The sequence below is a fragment of the Nicotiana sylvestris genome, chromosome 4 (genome assembly GCF_000393655.2).
Source record: "Nicotiana sylvestris chromosome 4, ASM39365v2, whole genome shotgun sequence".
Lineage (NCBI taxonomy): Eukaryota > Viridiplantae > Streptophyta > Magnoliopsida > Solanales > Solanaceae > Nicotiana > Nicotiana sylvestris.
This window is the reverse complement of record NC_091060.1, coordinates 19314004-19326108: the sequence shown is the minus strand read 5'-3', so window position 1 is coordinate 19326108 and position 12105 is coordinate 19314004.

The following is a 12105-nucleotide window of genomic DNA, read 5'->3' as shown; positions in this document are numbered from 1 at the left end:
AGGAGAATGATCAGCAACAACAGCCAAACAACAACAACAACTAGCAACAACACAGCAACAACAACCAGCAACAACTATGCAGCCCACAGGTGATCGAGCATCAAACAGACAAATCCCAGAAACAGAGTAGAAAAACAGTAGGAAGCCCAGAATATTGAATGTAACAGCACCAGCAGTTTAACAATCACAAACAGCTCGGCAAACAACCCAACAACAATTGGCATAGACAGCTTGACCAACTTGCACCCTTATGCAGTTTTCATGCAGTGTTTTGTTACAATATTCTGAAATTTTCTTTATATTTCTTTCTTTCTGTTTTTCCAACCTAAAAATCTCTCTGAAGACTAAAAATGTCCAGCCCCTTTTATGTTCTAAAACAACTTATTTATAAGCCAAACCCCAGGTCAGTCCAACTGCCTGGATTCCTGCAAGTCGCAGTCTGCCCATACCCCTTAACTCCCCATGCCTAAAGGCATCTTTCTCGGAATCCTTAATCAGCCCCCATGCTCTGTCTTATTACTCTAATCAAGGGTTATGGGTTTAGTTAAGTATTCATTTAATTCTCATACTCTTATGTCTTGTTCCCCATTGACATTAATTTAATCCTAATTCAGTACCCTATTTGTCAACTCACTTAAACTAATTATTTATGTTCTTTTTAACACCCAAATTACCCCTGTTAATCCCTGGTTATCACTGTCTTGCCCTGCTTCTGCAGCAGGGAATTCGAACTTTTGAAAGTTCAATTTCCAGCTACCCTAGCCTGGATCTTTTAGTTGTTTATAATGTAGTTACAAACCACTTTCAAGTAATGTCAAGCAATCAATTAACAACGAACAGGTTCGTTCACTTACGTGAAATTGTATGAATTAGAATATTTGAACATTCAGTCATAGGAAACTAATCGACGACATTTATCGAGTCGACTACACTAATTATAACAAGGAATAATCAGTCGATTAAATAAACAACACGAATAGGGTCCCAAAGGGTTTCAGACCACTTTGCACGAAATTGGGAGGCTATATGAGTTATCTATGCGACGACTAATCTAATCGAGCATGTATATCACAAGACGTATTCACATATACACAGAAGAACAAACGACCAAATAAAAGGTCTTTACGAGGATGGAAGAAATTGAAAGAAAATATCAAAAAATAACAAACAATCACAACGACACATGCTGGCAATCCTCAAGCAGTATTCAAATAAAACAGAAAAGAAAAGAAAAACTTACTGAAAACTTTAACAAAAGTCGACCCAGGTCCGAATCAGATTTGGCCCTTTGAGGCCGAACAAACTTTAATCGGGGTGTTCTCAATCGAGAACACCCTGATTGAAGTCTATTAGACCCCAAACTCCTTTATGAAACAGGTCGGATTCCCCAGGTTCTTATGTTCTAGGGTTTGAATCTTCAGATCTGGGATTTTAGGCCTTGTGGGTAGATTCGGACCAAACCAAGCTTGGTTTGGTCACGAGGGAGGTCAGGGGGTTGTCCAGTGTGTTTTTGGGTTGGTTTGGTGTAGATCGGGGTTTGGTCTCGAATTTTCAAATCAAGATTCGAGACGACGGAGTGTGATTCGAGGTATATGGTTGGTGGATTCGTGTTCAGGGTGGTGAGGTGCATCAGGGGTGTTGTTTTGGTGGTCACCGGTGTTGGGGCCGCCGGGTTTAGGGTGAAAGTGTATGGGGGCGGCTAGGGTTTGGAACGGGAAGGGGCTGTGTTTGGGACGATGGTGTACAGTGGGGAAGGGTGGAGTTTGGTTTGGGGGGGCGTGGGGTGTGATGGGAGGTTTATATACGTAATGGGGCATTTGATTTGGTCTGTTAGATCAGATGATCTCAACGGCTTGGATCCATTGGTGATTGACAGGACGGGGTCGTTTGGTATGGAAACGGGGTCGTTTGGTTTAAGTGAGGGGTTGGGTTAAACCGGTTATTGGGTCGAGTTTGAAAACGGGTTGCTGAAAGGGGTCCTAAGCCGTTAGATTGGCCTGGACGGATGGCTCAGATCAAACGCCCTATGCGGCGTCATTTTGGGGACGTGCCTGGGCAGGCCTGGTTTGGACTGGGTCTTTGCTTTGGCTTTGGGCCTCATTTTGGGGTCCAATCTGATTTTCCCTTTCCCTTTAACTAACAATTCCTAAAAAATTTGTAAAAATTAAAATAAACTTACACACATATTGGTTAACACCTATAACAATTAACACACCATTTTAACATATATTTTTGATTTTCTTTTTCTTTTTGGAGTAACTTTCGCGAAGCAAAAATCACGTGTTTACAGCTGCCCCTCTTTGCCCGAAGACACGAACGGTTTTCGCGCAAAGATAAAGCGGGCGATTTTTGCTCCACTGAGTGCTCCGTGTGAAGCATTTTTTTTGAAAAAGATTTGACCGAACCTTTGCTTCCGAGGTTTCCTACATATCTTGGGCTGAACAGGAATCAGGTTAATATAGTTCGGGAAGTTTTGGTAGCTGGGACTACCGTGTGACTGTCATGTTTGCTGTGGTTGTGCTGTTACATGCTGCTGTATGCTGTCATTGCTTACCGATCCCCTTGTTACATTGGGATGAAAAGAAAGCAAGAAGCTAGGCCAGACTACGGATCATAAGATCTCGTCTATCTTCAACTTGTTCTTGTCGCCTTGCTTTCTTGTCGGCTTGCGTTTTCCTCCGATGCTTTTATTTTGTGAACTTGAGGGATGGTACTGGCCCTTTGCTCTTCTGAGTACCAGTTTTCATCATTTTGCTTGGTCCGCTGGGGATATGGCCTTCTTCATTAAGCTTTTCAATGGTTCCTCTGGTGGCACGGCTCTCTTCATCAGATTTGTTATGCTGGGCATGGTCTAATGTTCACAAGCTGCTTCTTTCAAAACGCGTCCTTTCTTCCTTTTGACGCATGCACTTGAGTTTGCAACCTTATGCATTCTACTGGTGGGCGACCTAGAACTGAAATGTATTCCCGCATTTTACTGGTGGGCGACCTAGAACAGAAAGTATTCCCGCATTTTACTGGTGGGCGACCTAGAACAGAAAGTATTCCCGCATTTTACTGGTGGGCGACCTAGAACAGAAAGTATTCCCGCATTTTACTGGTGGGCGACCTAGAACATAAATGTATTCCCGCATTTTACTGGTGGGCGACCTAGAACATAAATGTATTCCCGCATTTTACTGGTGGGCGACCTAGAACAGAAATGTATTCCCGCATTATACTGGTGGGCGACCTAGAACAGAATTGTATTCCCGCATTATACTGGTGGGCGACCTAGAACAAAAATGTATTCCCGCATTATACTGGTGGGCGACCTAGAACAGAATTGTATTCCCGCATTATACTGGTGGGCGACCTAGAACAAAAAGTATTCCCGCATTATACTGGTGGGCGACCTAGAACAAAAATGTATTCCCGCATTATACTGGTGGGCGACCTAGAACACAAATGTATTCCCGCATTATACTGGTGGGCGACCTAGAACAAAATGTATTCCCGCATTATACTGGTGGGCGACCTAGAACAGAAATGTATTCCCGCATTTTACTGGTGGGCGACCTAGAACATAAATGTATTCCCGCATTTTACTTGTGGGCGACCTAGAACAGAAAGTATTCCCGCATTTTACTGGTGGCCGACCTAGAACAGAATGTATTCCCATATTTTACTGGTGGGCGACCTAGAACAGAATGTATTCCCGCATTTTACTGGTGGGAGACCTAGAACAGAAATGTATTCCCGCATTTTACTGGTGGGCGACCTAGAACATAAATGTATTCCCGCATTTTACTGGTGGGCGACCTAGAACATAAATGTATTCCCGCATTTTACTGGTGGGCGACCTAGAACAGAAAGTATTCCCGCATTTTACTGGTGGGCGACCTAGAACAGAAAGTATTCCCGCATTTTACTGGTGGGCGACCTAGAACAGAAAGTATTCCCGCATTTTACTGGTGGGCGACCTAGAACAAATGTATTCCCGCATTTTACTGGTGGGCGACCTAGAACAGAAAGTATTCCCGCATTTTACTGGTGGGTGACCTAGAACAGAAAGTATTAAATTTGTTTCCTCGTTCTTCCGAGAAAATTTTTGACAACGACAGAAAATTTTCTGCCCCAGTTTTGGCGACTTCCCTGGCATCGCGTCTTGCTGCCATCATCAACCTTTATTTTCCTGCAGCAGACAAAAGGATTTAGTTAGTTTTAATCATGGTGGGCAGCGGTGTCTTTCCGCTGGGAGATGATTTTTTCTCTCTTTCTCTTTTCTGGCTTTGTGCCCTCACAACTGGTTGGCGGACAAAGTTGCTTGCTGGGGGTGACCTGTCTAATGGGGATGGTCTTCCATTTATCCCCCTTTTGCTTTTCTCTTTATAAAACCAACTGTGGGAGTCTGCTTCCCTCCCGAAACCACTCCCTTAAGAGTTTACTTCCTCCCGGAATTGCAAGGCATAGAACTTTACGGCCTGGGGATAACCTTTGGGACTGTTATCTTGCATCGGATCAATTTCCCTTTCCTGTGGAGTTTGACCACTTCGGACTTGGGTCCGTGATTTATCGACGTTCTGCGGGGAAACCTTCTCGGAACTTGGTCCACGAGTCCTTCACCCGTCATTTTCCGCTCTTTTTACGTCCCCCTTCTTTTGATGCAATTCGACGCCTTTTGTCTTATTCTTGGTTTTTGGCCTATCCCTTTCGTATTTTGCTTTTGGACCCCTTCAGTCTCTGGTAGTAAACTTTGAAAGATCCTTTTCAAAACCAATTTTTTAGAAAGAAAAATGAAAAAGGTAGAAAAGGAGAAAAATCTTTCTGAACCAAAAACTTATCTGGATGACATGACTGGTCCTTATGATCATGACGTGCACCATAGATTCCCGATCCAGTCTATTTGTATCAATCATCTTGCCTGATGGTCTTGCTTGCTGGGGATAAATGAGTGTCCATTTCTTTGCGAACGCGGACCCTTTTGCTGATCTGCCTTGTCGCCTCATAGTGCCCTTCGAGGGGTTTTCACTAATGAGACTCTCTCTTTTCTCTCAGCTCCCAGCGCCTTATGGTGCCTGTGAAGGTTTTCACCGATAAGACTCTCGTTTTATATCTCTCATCTTTCGTCGCCTTATGGTGCATGTGAAGGTTTTCACCGATAAGACTCTCTCATTTGATTTCTTCAACGGGGAATTGGAGTGCTGTTGATATGACCCTTTCTTTGGAGATTCCTCTGGACTATCAATTCATTTCCAGTTTTATGATCCTCTTCTTCGCCGGGGATCAGTGTATTATTCTCGGCTTCATTTGCCTGACTTGGCACCTCTTGGATATTGATCGGGAGGTCTTTTGGACGTCGATTTTGGTTTTGGTGTGGGGCTAAAAGAAAGGCTTATCAAAAAATGAAATAACTTTGATGGGTGATCCGCTACAACTTTTGGAATCAAACCTTTGTTGGAATTTTAAAACATAACCTCTGCCCCAGTTTTCTTGCTTGGGGGATTTTATTTTTACTCTATGTTGAGCTATGTGCGTTACGCACACTATGCCTATTATGCGTATTTATGTACACTATGCACCCTATGTACACTATGATGCACACTATGACCGAGCCGTGAGGCGCCTACGTATCCTCTTTGAGGAATCAGGTCAACCGTAGTTCCCACGGTTTGTGATTTTTATCTTCTTCTTCTTTTTCTCTCTTTTTTTTCCTTTTTTTTCATTTTCTCTTAAAAATTTTCTTTTCTTCTTCTTTCTCTTTTTCATATCTTTTCCGTTAGTGATTCCAAAAGAGGGGTATGAAAGAATAACTTAAGGCTCAAAAGGGGAAACAAGGGTAAAGTGTTTGGATAGAAGAAAGAATTGCCTCCGTCATTTCATTATCCAATAAGTACTAAGTACAAACAAACGAACCAATAATTGCCATAATCAAAGAAATTACGCATAGTATCTTTTGACTGCATCTGAATTGATAGCCATGTCAACACATCTTCCCTCGATATCCGTCAAACACAACGCACCGTTGGACAATACTCTGGTCACGATATAAGGCCCTTGCCAATTTGGGGCGAACTTGCCTTTTACTTCGACCTGATGCGGGAGGATCTTCTTCAATACCTGCTGCCCTACTTCAAACTTCCTGGGGCGTACCTTCTTATTATATGTTCTCTCCATTCTCTTCTGATACAGCTGACCATGGCACACTGCTGCCAATCTTTTCTCGTCTATCAAGCTCAACTGTTCCAATCGAGCTCTGACCCATTCATTATCATCAATCTCGGCTTCATCGACAATCCGGAGGGATGGAATTTCGACCTCCGCCGGTATTACAGCCTCAGTTCCGTACACCAACAAATAAGGAGTTGTACCTATGGAAGTCCGGACGGTAGTGCGGTAACCCAACAAAGCAAAGGGTAATCTCTCGTGCCATTGTCTGGACCCTTCCACCATCTTTCGCAGTATCTTCTTGATGTTCTTATTGGCTGCTTCGACCGCTCCATTCGCCTTGGGACGATATGGGGTGGAATTGCGGTGTGTAATCTTGAATTGTTGGCATACCTCTCTCATCAGGCTGCTGTTAAGATTCGCACCGTTATCCGTGATGATTACTTTTGGGATCCCAAATCTGCAGATGATATGGGAGTGCACAAAATCCACCACTGCCTTTTTAGTTACCGACTTGAAGGTTTTAGCCTCAACCCATTTGGTGAAGTAGTCAATGGTTACTAGAATGAACCTATGACCGTTGGATGCTGCCGGCTCGATAGGTCCAATGACATCCATGCCCCATGCCACAAACGGCCAGGGTGCTGACATCGTATGTAACTCTGTTGGCGGAGAATGAATCAGATCTCCATGTATCTGACACTGATGGCATTTCCTTACGAAAGTGATACAGTCGTGTTCCATGGTGAGCCAATGATACCCTGCCCTGAGGATCTTCCTTGCCAATACATATCCGCTCATGTGTGGCCCGCAAACTCCAGCATGTACCTCTGCCATAACCATCGTGGCTTGACCAATGTCTATACATCTTAACAATCCCAAATCCGGGGTTCTTTTGTACAAAACTCCTCCGCTGAGGAAGAAACCATTCGACAAATGCCGAAGGGCTCTTTTTTGGTCTCCAATGGCCTGTTCTGGATATATCCCCATTCTGAGGTATTCTTTGATATCATGAAACCAGGGTTCGCCATCTGCTTCCTCTTCTACGGCGTTGCAATAAGCGTGCTGATCACGGACCTGGATGTGCAGAGGATCAACATACATTTTGTCAGGGTGGTGCAACATTGATGCTAAGGTGGCCAATGCATCCGCAACCTCGTTATGAACTCTCGGGATATGTTTGAATTTCACCGATCGAAATTGCTTGCTCAGATCGTGCAAGCATTGTCGATAAGGTATGAGTTTCAAGTCCCGTGTTTCCCATTCACCCTGAATCTGATGTACCAAGAGGTCCGAGTCTCCCAAGACCAAGACGTCTTGGACATCCATGTCCGCAGCCAATCGCAGACCCAAAATGCAAGCTTCATACTCGGCCATATTATTGGTGCAATAGAAGCGTAGTTGAGCCGTAACAGGATAATGGCATCCTGTTTCGGAAATGAGTACTACTCCTATTCCAACCCTCTTCGCGTTTGCGGCTCCATCGAAGAAAAGCTTCCAACCCGATTCCTCGGGTAACTCCAGCTCACTTGTATGCATCACTTCTTTGTCGGGAAAATACGTTCTCAAAAGTTCGTATTTTTCATCAACGGGATTCTTTGCCAAATGGTCAGCCAGCGCTTGGGCTTTCATGGCTGTCCTCGTCACATAGACGATATCGAACTCTGTGAGCAGAATTTGCCATTTTGCCAACCTCCCTGTGGGCATAGGTTTCTGAAAGATATACTTCAATGGGTCCAAACGGGATATGAGATAAGTAGTATACGAGGACAGGTAGTGTTTCAACTTCTGAGCTACCCAAGTTAGGGCGCAACATGTTTTCTCGAGTTGAGTGTACTTGACTTCATATACTGTGAATTTCTTGCTAAGATAGTAGATGGCCTGCTCCTTCCTTCCTGTGTCATCATGTTGCCCCAGTACACAACCAAATGAATTTTCCAGGACCGTCAGATAAAGAATTAAGGGCTTCCCTGGCTTAGGCGGTACCAATACGGGTGGATTAGACAGATACCCTTTGATTTGATCGAAAGCCTCTTGACACTCTGCCGTCCAACTTACCGCAGCATCCTTTTTCAGCAGCCGAAATATGGGCTCACAAGTTGCTGTGAGTTGAGCGATGAACCTGCTGATGTAATTGAGTCTACCCAGCAAACTCATTACCTCTGTTTTGTTCTTTGGCGGTGGCAAATCTCGGATGGATTCAATTTTGGATGGGTCTAACTCAATCCCCCGTCGACTGACGATGAATCCTAGCAGCTTTCCTGATGGAACCCCGAATGCGCATTTGGCCGGGTTAAGCTTGATATCATACCTCCGGAGTCTTTGGAAAAATCTCCTTAGGTCTGCTACATGGTCCTCCTGACGCCAAGATTTGATGATCACATCATCGACGTACACCTCTATTTCTTTGTGTATCATGTCATGAAACACAGCAGTCATTGCTCGCATGTACGTTGCCCCAGCGTTCTTTAAACCGAACGGCATTACCCGATAGCAGTAGGTTCCCCATGGCGTAATAAATGCTGTCTTCTCAGCATCCTCCTCATCCATTAGGATCTGATGATAACCCGCATAGCAATCCACAAAGGATCCGATCTCGCGCCCAGCGCAATTATCGATCAAGATATGGATGTTGGGCAATGGAAAATTGTCCTTGGGACTTGCTTTGTTGAGGTTGCGGTAGTCGACGCACACCCTGATTTTTCCATCCTTCTTTGGGACTGGTACCACATTGGCCAACCACTCGGGATATCGAGTGACCCGAATGACCTTCGCCTGCAACTGCTTAATCACCTCTTCTTTGATCTTTACACTCATTTCTGTTTTAAATTTCCTTAGCTTTTGCTTGACCGGAGGGTATGCCGGGTCAGTGGGCAATTTGTGAACCACTAAATTGGTGCTTAATCCCGGCATATCATCATATGACCATGCAAAAACATCTTTGAATTCCACGAGGGTTTTGATCAATTCTTCCCTGACATTCGGCTCAATATGGATGCTGATTTTGGTTTCTCGGACATTATCAGCGTCTCCTAGATTCACAGCCTCAGTGTCATTTAGGTTAGGTTTGGGTTTTTCTTCAAATTGGCACAGTTCTCGCTTTATCTCTTCGAAGGCTTTATCTTCGTCATATTCAGATTCATCGTCACAAACGACCTCTTGTACCCTTAAGTCGGATTCAGATTGATTTATTAGACTAGGACGAAGATCCGCTGTGCATACCATGTCGTTAGAACCAGTAAAAAGAGAACTGTTCAGAAAGAAGAAGAACAAAACAAAATTAAAAATGAGACAAAAGAAGAGAACTTTATTAAACTTGCGGGATAAAAGGGTTCACACTTTTACAAAACAAAAGTAAAATTTGGATTACACCTTGGAATAATCCGAACAAAACAAAACAAACAAAACATAAATCAAAGCCTACTACCAAGACTCCCCTCGGACAGGAAGATGAGTAACTGTCCAATTGTTGGTTTTGGCCTCAGGCCCCACAAACTGTATCTCTGCTCTGCTGGAACCTTCTCCAGCTTCTGCCATACTGACATCAGCAAATAGCCTCTCGAAACTCTGCTTCAGGTCCCCATCCATACCAATCAATGGTCCTAGAATCTTCGGGACTGGCGACCCCTTGTCACTTGCTCTGACAAAAGACCTTGAGAGACGTGGCACCGGTTTGGGAAGAAACCAAACCCTCTTCTTCATTTTACGCGCTTGCTTCCTATCTGCTGCGGTTGGTTTGAACCCCAATCCAAAAGTTTCCAGATTTTTAGGCAGGGAGACAGGTTGGACAATTCCCTGAAGCTCGACTCCCAGGCCCTTTCCCGGCACAAATCCATTACCCAGCATTTCCGAGACCATCATGACTGTCGCGGCAGGTACCCTAGGGTGCGGGATGATTTCTCCTTCAGAAATTTTGTTTGCCGGCACTGTATCGAAAATCTGGTAGACCCAAGGACCTTTGTCATCATCGGTCTCTATGAAAGGTACAATGGCGCCACCCATGGTGTACGCCGTGTCCTCGCCGTGTAGCACAACCTCTTGTCTTTCCCACTCGAACTTCACCATCTGATGTAGGGTGGAGGGCACTGCTTTGGCTGCATGAATCCATGGTCGTCCTAACAGAAGGTTATAAGATACTGTGGCATCTAACACCTGGAACTCCATGGTGAACAGGACTGGACCGATGGTCAATTCAAGTACAACATCCCCTACAGTGGCTGTTCCATTTCCGTCAAATCCTCGGATACAGATGCTATTCTTGTGGATTCTTCCGTGGTCAATCTTTAACTGGTTCAGAGTGGATAATGGGCAGATATTGGCACTTGAACCGTTATCCACCAATACCCGAGTAACTACCGAGTTTTCACATTTGACAGTTAGGTAGAGAGCTTTATTATGCTCTGTACCTTCCATCGGCAGGTCATCATCTGAGAATGTTACCCTGTTCACCTCGAAAATCTTGTTGGCAATGGTTTCCAGGTGGTTTACAGAAATCTCGTTGGGCACATGAGCTTCGTTCAATATCTTTATCAAGGCCCGACGATGCTCCTCAGAATGGATTAGTAATGACAGCAGCGAGATCTGGGCCGGTGTTTTCCTCAGCTGTTCGACCACAGAGTAGTCCTGCACTTTCATCTTTCTCAGGAACTCCTCAGCCTCTTCTTCGGACACAGGTTTCTTGGTTGCAGCCGGGTTGGTTCTTCTTAGCTCCACCGGAGCAAAACACCGACCTGATCGAGTCAGCCCTTGCGCTTCACAACTAACTTCCTCCACCTGTTTTCCTTTGTACATCACCACTGCCTTCTCGTATTTCCAAGGCACAGCCTTGCTATCAATCATCGGCAGCTGGACTACAGGCTTTATAGTGACCAGTTCCCTGTACACCCCTTTCAACACAACTGCAGGCGTGGGTGGAGTCCCTGATATTACCAACTTGTTTGGCTCGGGTTTGCTTGTTATGGCGAACGGGCTCTTTCCCAATATCACTACTGGCTTGACGCCTTCCCCCTGCGACTGTACCCTCGTCCCCCCACTGGTTGATCCTTCTTTCGGGGCAGCCTGGATCATCATCACTGTCTGTGAAGGTTTTCTCAACTCTCCTCCCTCATACACCAACTCAATCATGTGAGTCTCGTGGTGTGCTGGCAGTGGGTTCTGGTTGATGTTAGGAGCCTCCGGTGTCTGGACCTCGATCTTATTGGTGTCAATAAGATCCTGTACGGCATGCCTCAATTTCCAACACTTTTCGGTATCATGCCCCAACATCCCTGAGCAATACTCACAGCTTATTGATTGGTCAAAGTTTTGGGGCGGGGGATTGGGTCCTCGAGTCTCGACCGGACTAACCAAACCCAATTGCCTCAATTTGTGGAACAAAGCGGTGTAGGTTTCTCCCAGCTCAGTGAAAGTTCTCTATTTCCGCAGCCTGTCATTCCTAGCAACTGGATTTCCCCGAAAGCCTGCCCCTGGAGGGTTTCTATATGCCCCTGGTGGAGGATAGGTGTTTTGTGGTGGTGCATATGTGTTCTGGGGAGCCGGCGCACGCCATTGCGGGCGAACCAGAGGCTGAGTGTATGTCTGGGCCTGGTGTACGGAACAATGTGGTTCTCGAGGCGGATAGCAATGTTGTGGTGGGTTGTATGGGTAGTTTGGCCTGTGAGGTCTGGGTTGGTTGTAGTGTGGCTTGCCAGCCCTGGACCAACTGCCTGCCTCGATCGTGGCAATTTCTTCTTTCTTTCTTCTTCCCAGCGCACCTCCCGTGCCGCTCTGAATAGCCTGGGTCGTGGCCTTGAGTGCCGAATAATTCAAGATTTTGTCAGACCTCAGACCCTCTTCTATCATGACCCCTATCTTCACCACCTCGTTGAAGGATTTTCCAACCGTCGTCACCAAGTAACCAAAGTAGGTTGGATCCAATGTTTGCAAGAAATAGTCCACCATCTCTCCCTCTCTCATGGG